This window comes from Parasteatoda tepidariorum, chromosome 9, assembly GCF_982258835.1.
Source record: "Parasteatoda tepidariorum strain Cologne lab strain chromosome 9, Ptep-v5.0, whole genome shotgun sequence".
Lineage (NCBI taxonomy): Eukaryota > Metazoa > Arthropoda > Arachnida > Araneae > Theridiidae > Parasteatoda > Parasteatoda tepidariorum.
In genome coordinates this window covers 2,085,114-2,099,474 of record NC_141763.1, presented here as the reverse complement: position 1 = coordinate 2,099,474, position 14,361 = coordinate 2,085,114, and the positions used below count along the sequence as shown (strand labels likewise).

The following is a 14,361-nucleotide window of genomic DNA, read 5'->3' as shown; positions in this document are numbered from 1 at the left end:
TTTGAATAATTATTGCTAAATTATTTGAAACGTGTACCATTGTTTTTTTTCGCAATAAAATTTAAAGCATAATATTTACTTCACTGATAATTTGAATATAAATTATTATATTATACTCGATATGATTGTTTTAATGCAGACATGTTTGTATATAATAATATTTTTTTTTTTATATTTTGCTATATTGGAGACAATAGTTACAGACAGAAATCATACGTTTTGGGGCGGAAAAAAAATAAGGCACAAATCGTTAGTCTAGAAAACTTCTAGAAGTTTTTATTTTATACTTTGGTTGATTCCAGGCGAAAATCGTTTAATATTTGAACGCGTAGTTAGTGATTCTAATCAATGACATAGCAAGGTTTTTGATTTTCATTCACAGATAGGTAGCGTCTTAGGTACAAATTGTGGATTTTTATTAGATAGCTCAGTTCTTGTAAGTATTGCGGCAAAACTTTTCGTGAACATTGCATACAAATTCAAGAAAATTCAGTTGGGAGCAAAAAATAATACACTGAACTCAGCAACCACCAAAAAATAAAATTATTGGTAGAACAAACTGGAGGATATTTGGGGAAATGATAAAGCGTCTATTGGTGATGAAGGAAAATGCCCAAATATCATTTTAATTACTCACAAAAGGTAGATAAGGACAGAATAAGATAGATAGAGGAAGCTACGAATAAGAAAGGGATGAAAAGGTTTCTTTCCTAGTTTTTCAGGAATACGAACTTATAGAATGCATGGTGTCATAAAATTATCCCCGCTCGTTCTTCCAAGCTAACAGTAAATACTTTTATACGTCGTCTAGAACAATCAAACTTTCAAAATATAATTTAAGCATTACAAAGAGGTTATTCAAAAGAAAATAAAAGGATAATTATGACTGACTAGGACTAAAGTCTTTTTCAAATTGTATTCAAATGATTAATTTATTGACAAAATTTGAAATTTATTAAAATTGCTAAAATCGAAACAGAACAAAAAACTTAGGTAACTGTTTCCAATTGCGTTATTAGAAAAAAAAGAAAATTTAAAAAGGAGAAAAAAAAGCTGAAAAGACAGCAAAACAACTATTGTTTTCTTTTTAAGAATTTTCTTTAAGAAAAAAAAAAGATTTGATTACATAAAATATGATAGAGTTTTCTTATGTCTACCAATATTAATCATCAGATTTTGAATAAATTGTTTTGAATTAATTTCAATTGAATGGTACCATTGAAATAAATTTATTTTATGAATATGCTTACATTTATTTAATGGTTGATTTTGTGAAATGATTTAAAATTTAAATATCACTATACAATATAATTTCTTACATCATTGAAATCTTTAAAATTTTAAATTATAATTTCTGCGCAATTAGATTTTTTTGAACAAGTATTTTAAATTCCTTAAAAGTTCTGTTTTCAAAATCTTTATTAAATATTCTAAATATTGTTAAATCTGTTTTAAGATTGGCTGCCAGCAAAAAAAAAAAAAAAAAAAAAAAATGCCCACAATATTTAAAATCTTTTAATTTTTAAGTATTAGTTTTTATACATTAAATTTCATTATTTCTAATAAAAATCACATTTCTTATTTTGAAAAAAAAAAAATTTAAGAAGAGAGAAAAATAACTAAGTAGAGGAAGTTTATTTCTTATAATTTTCTGTTTCTACTTTGCATTAGTAACAATATATGTCTCTGCTTAATTATTTACTTACTTAATTATATTTTTTTTTATGTGTGGATAAAAATTTTTTCTATTTTTTTTCTTAAATCTATGGGAAACACCCTAAACTAGGGTACGTAGTCGATCAGAGAAGGTATATATGAAATTGAAAATGCTTGAAAAATTTGCACTTAATAAATTGAAGTATATATTATTTCCCCCTAATTAAAACAATTAAAATTTAATTAACTCATGTTATTGTTTAAAGAGAGAGAGACTAACAGTTGAATTATTAGACATTATTTACTAAAAGAAACTAATTAAATACAATAGAAAAAGTGTAATAGAAAAAAGACTAGATATCTTTAATTTTATCACCATAGAAAAACCAACAGTACTTAGTTAATATTATATTTATAAATCTGATGAAAATTGCACGACCTTTTGGTGTGACAATGTTTGAATATGAATTTCTCTAACTTTTTTCCCTCCAATATCAGTTTTATCTATATCTTTTTCTTAAGGTGTTCCGTGTTTTTTCCTTATTTTTTACGATGATCGCTAATCTCTCTCTCCCAGAAAAAAAAAATATAGTATAATTTTTTCTTGAATTTAAAAAAAAAACAACAGAAAATGAACTGGTTGAATTTTGTGTATTTTTCTTTGGTGACGTTTACTGTGTGCAATACCTTACAATGCCTTTCCGCAGCTATTGTAATTCCACGAGTAACAATGAAGAAGGAATAGACAAGTATTGAAAGAATTTCTGCCTCTGGTAACTGTGGGTTAGTAGGATAGTTTAGATGCCCTGTGGTGAAGAGGAGTCAAAAAGCTTTGTGAAATTTCTCTATGTAAAGCAAATAGTGGACAACCGTATTGTGTAAATCATTACTCAGAATACTTACAAACATTAGTCTTTCCCTTGCCGCGAAAAAAAAAAAGAGAAGAAATATTCCTAAGGGAGTACTACCACAGTAATGTAAATTTGAAATAGAACACTGAATGATTTTTATGAAAAAAAAAAATGATTACGCATAATTAAGAAAAAGAAAAAAAAAAGAAAATATTTATTATTTAAAGTTAGTAAAATATTAACACTAATCATTAGCATTTTGAATAACATTAAAACGAATTGATATCAATGAGGTTGAGAATCAATGAGAAATTAAAGTAGTATTTTGATCGATAAAAACTTGATTTTTGTATGACAAATGAAAGGCTTTCAAACATTTTCGAAAATTTGTTAGGTCGTCTATTTCTAAACATTTTCTGAACAAAAATAAACGAAAAAGATATTGAAAAAAGTAGAAATACTGAAAATTCTTTAGAATAAATTCGTATCTTGAATACATTCGTACATTGAAATAAATTTGTAGACATTAATGTATTGTACTTTCAATATTTTTATGCACCATAAAATATTAAAAGATAATGTCTAAGTTTCTTTATTCGCGATCAATATCGAGTAACATAACGACGCATATCATAATGAAAAATATAAGTTTTAATGTTGTTATACATTTTTAAATTTAAAAAAGTAACTAAAACAAGAAATCAGTCCTTTTTCAATTTCAATCCTCTTTTTTTTTTCATTTATCGATTTATGCGGCGTATTATTATTTAACAATAAAGCATTGATCTTTATCATTCGAAGACTATTTGAAAGTTTTATGTAAGTGTTCCTGAGGTTTCCTTGTGTACCTGCTCAAAAGCACATTAATTCGTATATGTACATATAAAACACTACATTTCCTCTGTGTACTAGATATATTGTTTTGAAAAAAAATTCCGCGAAAAACTATGTAATTAAAATTTGATTCCACTTTTTAATAAGAAAAATTAAGTATAAGGTAATTGCTCAAGCATCATAACCTCCAAAGACTTGAGAATAAGAATTGTATTAGGTAATTAAGTTGAAATATCAAACAAATTTCTGTATGCGCTAATTACAAAACGCTTTTTTTTTCTATTACAAAAGTGTTTTTTTTTCCTTCTTTCTTTTATTTATTCATTTTTATTTATTCATTTTTTTTAACCACGGATGTATTTTAACAAGTGTAAAATAAATGTTAATCAATGTTTGACAGAATTAATTGAACAACTTTCTTATTCCTATGAATAGCGAATATTTAATGTGGTTAGAGTGAAGTACAGTTTCGTCAGTTTAGGCTATTTTGTCAGTAAACTCGACATGGAAATCCAATATGGCAACAGTTTATTTTACGTTTCAGTTAAAAGAAAAAATTTTAAATTCATATATACTTATATTTATCACGATTTTAACAAGTCAAATTGCCACAAATGAACATAGCCGTTGATTAAATGGTTCTTTTTTTTTTTGCTTCAAAAATAAAATTTCATAATGTGATATGAAAAAAATTATAATTTCGTTTTGAAATTTATAGTGTTAATGCAAAGAAAAATTATTAAACCAAAGAAATTAATATATGTTCCATAATTATTCGAAGTTTGCTTAACGGTTGCACTATGACAAACTCTTGTGGCTAAGAGAAGAGAATTATTAAAGTATAGCAGCTCTTAGGAATTCCCGCGAAGAATAAAAAAACGCTATGTTTTAGTTTTAATTGTAATTTGACACAATTATAAATTCTTATTGATTAAATAATTGTAAATACTTTAACATCAATTCTGAAAAACATTTATTTATTTATTTATTTTTTATAAAAAAGGGCTGTGAAGCATTTCGTTATAGCACAGGATACGTCCATTTGTTGATTTAAAACAGTGTCTTTCCGTGAAGTTTGCATTAGAAGATAAAATTTGGTGTTTGGCACTTTCTCTAAGAGCCATGCCTGCAATTTTTAAAGTTAAGAATAGCAACCTTAGGAGAAAACTTTTCAACAATGCATAGGGAGGGAACTAATTGATGTTAACTGACAATCCTATTTTCTCCCCTCCCCCAATGAACCCCAACAACCGCGAAGCTACCTTCCGCACCTTATTCACCTGGAGAGTCACGAAACAACACCTATCCGGAGTTTGCATGTAGATGTTTTTTCGTGACGCTTCGGAAATAAAGGGTTAATGTGTGACAGACTCAGAAAATGAGAAATAGAGGAATGATATTTCACTGGACAATGGACTATATTAATAATTTTTTTAGCCCTAACATATTTAAGACTTTAATTGTGTTTAATTTCTCTTATCTTTATTTTTTAGTGCTGGTATTCTCTTAAGTTATCCTGGAAAACGCAAGATTCCTCTTGAATATGTCATTGTTAAGGTAAAGTTATTTCATACAATAGCTTTAATTAATGTATTTGAGATAAAGAATCCTAAGAAGCGGTTGCGGAAATATTTATTTGATAATGTAAAAATTTTAGTTTTTCTCATTCATGTCTTGTGAGTCTTTAGAATTTGTGCATATATTTCAGTGCTTGATACATGACGACTTTTTCCCTCTTTATAATTTGGAAAGTAAAATAAAGTTTTAACATTTTTAAGTAATATTGCTGTGCTTAAAGGTTTTTTTTTTTTAATAAAAAATTTGCTTTGGTTTATACATTTTAAATATCTGTTAGAATAGGGGTGCACAACCTTTTTAAGTGAAGGGCCACTTGCACAGCAGGTTGGCTAACGAAGGGCCGCACATGTATTAATAACAAATGAAGTAATGTTTATTTAAACATTAGCGTTCTATTTTTTTATCAATAAACTTAGTAATATAAATAACTTAGTAGTGTTCCATTATTAGAATTCATTCAAAACTTAAAAAAAACTTGCTATTTTTATCATATGAACAATAGATTTATCAAAATAAATAAACATTGAAGAAAAGAAATATTTTTTTTATCATATCATGCAATACGAAAACTCATTTTAGAATTAAATTCTAATAAATAAAAAAACTCCAATGCCCACAGAATGAAAGTAGGAAAACGTTTAGTCGTAATTAAGTAATATAAATTCAAATTAAATATTTTAATTGAAGAAAATTTATAGGTTTTAAATAAAAGCTTAAAATAAGAACAAAACTGCGATAGTTCAAAATAAAATTCAATGTTTGTTTTGTAATGTACTTTATTATTTTATTTTATTAATTATTATATTTTTTATATCGTAAACATTTTCCTTTTTTTTTATCGAAAAAGATCACTTAAGCAACAAAAAATTGAAATCTAAACTACTAACAGTGAGCAGTTTAAAAATTTATGTTTTCTGCCATTTTATGAATTTCTCAAGTTGCAATAACATTGCATTTAATTTAGGAAGGGATGTAACGAGTATTTGGCCCTTCTGGGAAATATTCAGTTGGTTGAATGATCAGTCAAATATTCGGCAGAATATTTTTTAGAAATGTATTTTTCTAAGTTTTTTTATTTTTGAATTTTTAGAGATATTACTTTTTTTTTAAAAAAAAATTATAATCAGGCAATACAATTTTGTCATTTTTTCGATACTTGAGAATTGAGAACGATTTTTTCCCATTTTTTGCTGTTTTTATTATAACCCAGCATTTTAACAGAATGTTTCATACTATTAATTTATTATCACTCTTTCCATGTACTGTAATATAAATAACCAGTAACATAGAAAAGTGTGATTTTTAGTATTAAAGTTTTGTTTCAGGAACTAAGAAAAATTTATTTTTTCTGTTTTCCTTTTTTCAGGCATTTTTATTATGACTCAGCATTTTTTTTAAAAATAAAGTTACAAATAAATTTTTTTTTTATCAATTTTTTTTCTTCTAAAATTATGGCAATGAGAAAAATTGAAACTGAGATTTTCGGCATAAGATTTTCATTTAAAAAAATTAAGAACCTTTTTTTTTATCTTTTTATTTTCTTTAAATAAAAATAAAACTTTTTTTAGACCTTTTCATTTTAACACAGTAATTTTTAATAGCATTTCTGTTGACTTAATTATTTTTTCTTCGCTTTTTCTGGTAATTGAAAAACTGAGATGTTCTTCTTTAAAAAATTTTTTCAAAAATTAAGATTGATTTTTATGTTCTCTATTTCGCTTTTCGACATTTTCAAAACCATTCTTGATTGGTCTTTTTATTTAGAGTTAATTTATGAATGCGTTTTTCCAGGAAATATTATTCTGAGCATTGAAATTTTAGTTTCAGTGTTGCTATGCTGCTAAAAGATCTTGCTATTTGGCCCCAAGTATACGTCAGTACGTTTATTCGATTTTTTTTCTTCTTTTTTTGCCGAATATTTGGTTTTTGATCAACTCACAATTCATTACCACATTCAAACAAATCATATTCGTTGCGGAAATAAAAACGAAGGAAAAATAACTAGGACTTACGATAAAACTGTACCGAAATATCGTATCAAAAAGTGATTATTTAATTGCGCGATTAACAATCACGTGTCGTAATAACATCACGTGTCGAAATAACGGGATCGTCAAAATCATGTGGAAAAGTATAGGAATAATTGGGAAAAAATATATTTATGCTGAACTCAGCATGAATAAAGCGTGTCAAATGCATGATTTAAAATTTGCATGTCATAATAGAATAATTGGAATTTTTTATAATACGTGGGAACGCATAGGAAAAACTGCCGAGAAAAATTGTTGAAAAAAAAGAAAATTGCAAAAAAAAGATAAAAAATCACTTAGATTTAAGATGAAATCGTCACAAATAAAGTGCGCAATAAGTGATTACTTAAATTTGCGATCTGAAATTCGCGTCGTAATAAAAATTCGGGATTTTCGAAATCACATAGAAAAGCGGAAATAACTGTTTAAAGAAATCATTTATATTTACGATGAAATCGACTTAAAGAAAGCATGTTAAACTTACATTTACTAAGGAATCTGTTAAAATTGATTGTGTCAAAACGTGATGACTTAAAAGTGCGATTAAAAATTGCCATTTTTTAAATTTTTTTATTGTGTTTAGAAGCTTTTGGGGGCCACACTTCAGTAATCGAAGGGCCACGTTTTGCCCACGGGCCGCAGGTTGTGCACCCCTATGTTAGAAGAAAAAATAACTTTTTACCTCAGATTATTTTCCCCTTTAAAATAATTTTATTTATTCTTTTATTTTTCTACTAGAGTAGAAATATTCCTAAAAGTTTTATAATAAAATTTAAATAAAGTGTATTTTTATGCCGCGATGCTAACTGGACATATTTTAGAGAAAAATTCTCAGATCTATCTTCCACCCTTTGTGGGAAGGAGAACAATATTCAACTTTATAGGCAACAAGTAACACAAGTTATGGCCCCTGATATCTGACCCTGGGGGGTGGGAAAGTGGAATATAGGAACTAGCTGTTTTTGAAAATCATTGTGAAGAAGGAAAAAAATTAAGATTGCTGTCCATACACTTTTACTCTTCCTAATCATAAGTTTTCACATTTGTGTTATTCATCCATAAACATTGAATATTATTACACTAATAATTTAACTTAAAATGTGTGATGGGTATTATTAACCAACTGACCACCATTCTGCATATAAGTATTTCAACCTGCAGTTTTCTCCTCAAATCAGTTGTTCCATGTTAAGGTAATTAGAGAAAAACATTCCTATTTAACTGAACTGGGATTTTGTTTTATCCAGCCGACATTTCCCTCTTAACAGACTGGATAGTTGGGAGTAATTGCTAAGATTACTGGACTTGGTTTTAAAAAGCTTGGAAGTTAACCTCACTGAGATCTTGGATTTAGAAATTCTTAGATCTTTTTAGCTGATGGATCTTGAGCAAAAGGAAGATCACTGACCTTGAGGTTGGGTGACAAGGAAAAAAAAACTTTGAAAAGTTAAAATTGGAGTTGTCACTGCTGAGGAAAGATGTTAAAGGAAGTGTGAGGTTAAGCAAATGTGTTAGATTTTCTGTGTTTTTAGAAATAATTAAATTTCACTTTTTTTCGAAATAAATGATTGAATTTTACTTTTTTTAGAAATAAATCGTTGGATTTCGCTTCAACATTATTAAAATGTGTCACATTTTTCTTCTTCTCTTAAATATCCATCAAAGGAGAACAAAATTTCTCTCTGATGTCATTTTAAAGAAAAAATACCTTTTTTTTTGTTTAATCTCCCTACGTTAATTTAAATCTTGATTGATAATTAGTTCGTAAACACTATGAAAATAATAACTTCTGATTTTTTAATAAAATATGCGTTTTAATAAAGAGGTTTCCTCTCTTAATGTTAAAATTTCATAACATTTCTATGCATTTTTGGTTGTTTTCTAAGCGAAAACCAGAGTTTTTCCATTTAATAGTTTAGGCAACCATTTAATATCTATTTATAGTTATTAAGTTTGCAATATAATTTCCTAAAATATTTTAAAGTGGGAGAATAATAAATCAATTTATTATTTATTTATTTTTTATTCTTTGTTTTAATTTCAGGTTCTATATGGGGAAATTCTCAAATTACCTGTTTTAAACTATCGTTAGGTTCGCTTTTTCTTGAACTATGAAAACTGCAACCCAGTACAATGCCTCGAGTTGTATCCTTTTCAAGTTGCTTTCTTTCAATTTTTAGGGTTTTATTTTAATTGGCAAGCATGCAATTATGTAGTGTTATAAGCTAAAATAATTAAAACACATCATCTTCCCTCTCTGTTATTCAGTTTATTATGTTTTACATTAACCGAAATTTAAATATTTATTGTTAAGAATTTACAGAGCAACCGAAATTATTATCAACAATAAAATATATATTTGATTTACTTTCTGATGACGTTTGATTTACTTTCTGATGATATTTAATTTATTTTTGAATTTCATTTTAAGTTACATGAGGGTAGTTTTGTTGGAATTAAAGTGTAATTTTTGGAGAAGTTACCAAGTCGATATAAGATATTATTTCTTTTTTAACTCCCTGGACTGCAATATCAGGTTTATGATTCATAAATGAATTGCAGGAATTATATGTCACTTTTATGTGTTAAAGATTGACACATGAATTATTAACTTTCCAAATGAATTAAAATTAATTTCTGAATTTACTAAAATTGTTTGTGAAAGCACATGTCTGACTCCAAATTGTATATATTAATAATTTAATAATAAATTACTTTTGTCAGAAGTATTTATTTATTCAGTTTAATATTTATATTTTTTTATGAAACTGATTACTGTTTTTTTTCCACTTTTCTTTTTTTAAGCATAACTGTTCCTGACTTTGTAATAGCTATTACCAATCAGTATTTTAATAATGTAGATAATAAAAAAGAAGCAATATTTAATATTTGTTTGTAACTAAAAAAATTATAGAAGTTTTTTTTTAATCTATCTCTGTACCTTAATATTATTTTGACTTTGTACTGTAGGTCTATTATTTTAGACCCTTGTATGAATCATAAATTTTCTTAGCTTTTACATAGCTAGCAGTGGAATTAATTTATTTAGGAGCAGTGGAATTAATTTATGAAAGATTAGATACAATGATCATTGATTGTATAAATAGGTCAGTTTATTATTTTTTAAGAGCATTCAGAATTTTTTAAATAATTTTTAGCCAACATTTTTTTATTCAAGTGTATTTTAATTAATTACAACTAAAATTTTGACTATGATAGTTTATAATATTTTTAGCTAGATAAATGTAAGCACCTAGTCTACAACATTAACAGTTCTTGGAGCTTTATCTTTTAACAGCTATGATAAGAATGCCCACATAATTTAGTATCTAGTTGGATAATGGGAAAATTTAGATTTTGTTTTGTTAGAATAAGGTTTTGTTTGGTTATAATAAATTAATGAATAAATAATATTTATTGCAATTAAATGTCTACTATTTCAGATTTTCTAGTTGGTTTGCTTATCATTTAAGCAATTTTCAGTTTTGTTGGAATTGGGGTGACTGGAATGACTGTATTAGTATGAACCTTTTGCATCCAAAACCTGTGATTGTTTGAGAAACCCTGCATAAAGCTTTAAGGTAAATGAATTCAAATATTCAATTTAAATACATATTCAAGATAATGTTAACTGATTCTATTTGCGTCAAAATCATTCCTGCAAAATTGTTTTAAATTAATTGCTTAGTTATCTGTATGGAAACAAGATAATTATCTTTTAAATTATCTGAAAGTAGCAAAATTCATAACAAACTGCAAAAAATATTTAAAAGTAATTTTTTTGTATTTTTGTTTTTTTAAATTCAATAAACTATTTCCTATTCTATTAAATAAATGTTTGTAACATTCAATACAATTGTACAAAATCCTTTTGTAAAATGTACTAAAATTCTTTACAATTAGTGGATTAGTTATCAAATCATTAGTGAATTATGAACCAAATTATAACAAATTACACAGACTTTGGTTCTAGATTAATAAAAAAATATTTTATGAAATTAGGAAAAAAAATTAATTTATTCATAACTGATTAATTCTTGCAATATAGTTCCAAACACCTTTTATTTATTTTTTTCAAAACAATAGTTTGTGCAATGTTTAAATTTTTTTTTAATATGATGCCTCACATTCTTCATATTTAGTTAGCAATATTCAAGCAGTTTAAATCATGTTAATTATATAGCAGCATGTATGCTTCTTTCTTTCTTCGTGTATGCTTCTCCCCTAGACTTTCTTATTATCAAAGAGTGGCTGACTTAGTGAAAGAAGATTTTTCTAATCTTGTTCCTTTGATTATATGTTCCTATTATTTATGACTTGTTCCTATTATTTATTTAATCATGTTTTATGTGAGTTATAAAAAAAAGGTCTTTTATTTATATGGCATTTTTTTTTTCAAAATTGTTGGTTTAACTGTCAAACTATTGTTTATGTGTTTAAATTGTTAATTTTATTTATGGTAAGCTGCAAGATATTAACATAAGTCTGTTCAACCAGTGAACATTTTAAAGGTTACTTTGGAAGTGCAGTTTGCTCCAGTGTACTTCATTGTGTCCACCCACCATTATTAAACTCAATATTTGTATTTGATCAATCAATAAAACATTTTGACCTTTATTATGCTGTGTATTGTAATTTTTAATTACATCAGACAGAAGATATCAAATTATGAATTTCTGAATTTAATAGGCTGACTGTAAGTCATATTTGACAACTTTTCCAGATTTTGTGTATAATTTTATTTTTACATAGTGGTTACTTAATTTATGCGTTTTTTTATTTAATTTATAGATTTATTAATTTGTATATGCTAAATATTGTTAGACATGAAAAATATAAACAATTAACATAATTAAATTCCTCATACATGTAAGTGTTTAATAGTTATTAAATTGTTAAACATCCGGTAAAAAAATATTTCTATCTGACATTGTAATTCAAATGTCATTTCTTTACCATTTTGAAAAACTCTCAGAAAAAGTAAAAGTTGCCAAGTGTGCCATAAGTTGGACAAGCTTGTATTAAAAAAGAATTAATCTTCGGTGGCTCATAATGTTTGTTTCTTTATAATTTTTAATAATATTTTAATATGCATAAATAAGGAATAACTAAAACACTATTTTTTATTTCTGATTAATTTTATTGGGGAAAAAAAGTAGGAAAAAAACATTTGTCAAGTTTCACCAATTCTAATATATATATATATTTGCATATAAAATTAGTGAGTCAGAATCAGGAGGAAAAAAATTTTAAAAAAATAGTAATTATAAAAATATTTGTAATGGGAAATTTGACTGAGTAATTTTTCATGATGCACATTGTGTTACTATAGGCAACGGCTATACAAAGAAAAAAAAATAAAGAATACTAGAAGGATTTTTTTATATCGAACTGTGTGTACAGCTTAAGAAATTAGGTATATTTCTAAAAGTATTAAATCCATAATTTTGTTTTAAAAATTAATGAATAAAAAGAATCCTAAATCCAGAAGAAACTCATAATAATTAGGTTTTGTGTCATTTACATCACATATCTATAAAAGAGTATACTAATCTCTATATATAACAATGATATAATTTAGATTGTGAAGTAAACTGAAATGATTTGTTATATTTTTATCTTTTATGAAATCATCCAAAGTCTATAGTATATCAGTTAATATTTTGCATTTTTGACTCGTTTTCATGAAAAAATTTCCATTTTATTTGTTTAATTACTAAAAAACTTAGGACAAGACTTTTGTAACTTCGTAACTTCCATTTTAGTTTAAAAAGGATACTCTGAGTAATTTAAGTAGTAACTTTAAATTATTTTTAATAATTTTTTACTGCATTTCTTTTAAAATAAATTTTTCTTCCTAAAGCTGGTATATTTGCAATTAGACATTATGAATTTTGCTTTTTAAAAATTACATATTTATTAGTTTTAGCGTTTGGTTTACAAATATTTCCTTTGCTATATTGTATATTTGCTGAACAAAATGTGTAAATAAAACTGAATTTTTATTTTATTTGTAGAGCTTATATATGGGAGATACTTCATTTAACAATATGTAAAATGATTTGTTATGATGAGACTAATTAAGAAAAACAAGTAAATGATGCTAAAAAGAAACTGCAGAAGGTAATTAGCCGTTTAAAAGATTTGATCCATTTGCATCTAGGTTAAATCTTTTTTGTATATGTTATTATTTTGTTTCTATGTTTTATTATCACCCATCAAAGGCAAGTCTTTAATTTTCAATGTATGTGTTTGTTTAGTCAATGATGTGGAATAAGTTGGAGAATTGCTAAAAAAATTCTGTGAATTCTCTGAAATTTTATTTAATTGTATAAAAATCCAAAAAATTCCCAAACTTTAGTGACACTATTCTAAATATCCTTTTATCTCTATAAATAAAAATGTTCTAAATCTAAAAATATATGAGATTAAAAAGAAGTTTTGTTACAGATGTGTTAAATGTGTTTGTCAATTAAAAATAAGTTGTTAAATAAATAGACAATGTAAACTTTTTCTTGACTTCACATGTGATCTATGTTTAAATCTGTCTCTAAAATTAAAAATCAATATATTACCACTTCTTTGATAGCATATTTCAAATCATTAATTAGAATTAAAATTTAAAATTGGTGAGTTTTCTTCCTTCATTTAAAGGGAATTCATGTTCATTGTGTGATAGCGACAAAAGAAATAAGAGTTTTAAAAAAAAAATATGAATTTTTTTGCATTAAAAAAATTATTAAGTACAAGTCTTTTTATTTTATTTTTTTGGAAAGTACAAAAATGTTTAACGCATGTTTTTGAAGTGCTTAACACATGTTTTGATGTTTTAATGGACATTGAATTCTTTTTGTTGAATTGAATGTTTTTTTCGGGAGGAAAAACATTCTGTTGTACAAATGTTTTTTTCGTAGAAACATTTGAATTGAATGTTTCTACGTTGGTTGAATCCAATGTAGCTGATTTTATTGTTTTACCGATCTAGTTAAACAAAAAAATTTCAACTAATTGCTGATGTAATGTATTGTTATTTATCTGCTGTTGTTACAGAAGGGCTCCTATGTGTTTGCAGGCAGTGTGTCCCCTGATGAAGTACTGTTTTGCAAGCACACATTTTTATTTTATTTGCAAGGATTTTATATATGTCTTATTTCTAAGCACACCGGACAAAAAATTAGTCACCTTAAGAAAAATCCTGAAAAACATCATTTAATAATGTGTAACACCACCTCTGGATTTGATAACCGCCAGGATTCGGTTAGGAAGTGAGTTCACTAGATTTTGCAGGTACAGTAGAGAACCGATTATCCGGAACGATCGGGACTATCGCTATTCCGGATAACTGATTTTTCCGGTTTTCTGAATCGCTACGAAAAGCCGTTTTTTTAGTGTTAAACCCAACTAAAAAAAAA

The 14,361-nt window shown here is 26.1% G+C and overlaps 1 protein-coding gene across 3 annotated transcripts in view; it reads left to right on the top strand.

The window, feature by feature from the left end:
• Positions 1-14,361, top strand: part of LOC147803240 (uncharacterized) — a 66,247-nt gene that overhangs the window by 26,342 nt on the left and 25,544 nt on the right. For 2 of the 3 annotated variants that reach the window (XM_087150631.1, XM_087150630.1), the window contains 5 exons: positions 4,835-4,898; positions 8,994-9,094; positions 9,974-10,056; positions 10,393-10,530; positions 12,967-13,072. The gene's annotated coding sequence lies outside the window, so the exon portion shown is untranslated. The remainder of the gene's footprint in view (positions 1-4,834; positions 4,899-8,993; positions 9,095-9,973; positions 10,057-10,392; positions 10,531-12,966; positions 13,073-14,361) is intronic. The other variant, XM_087150632.1, reaches the window with a different exon arrangement.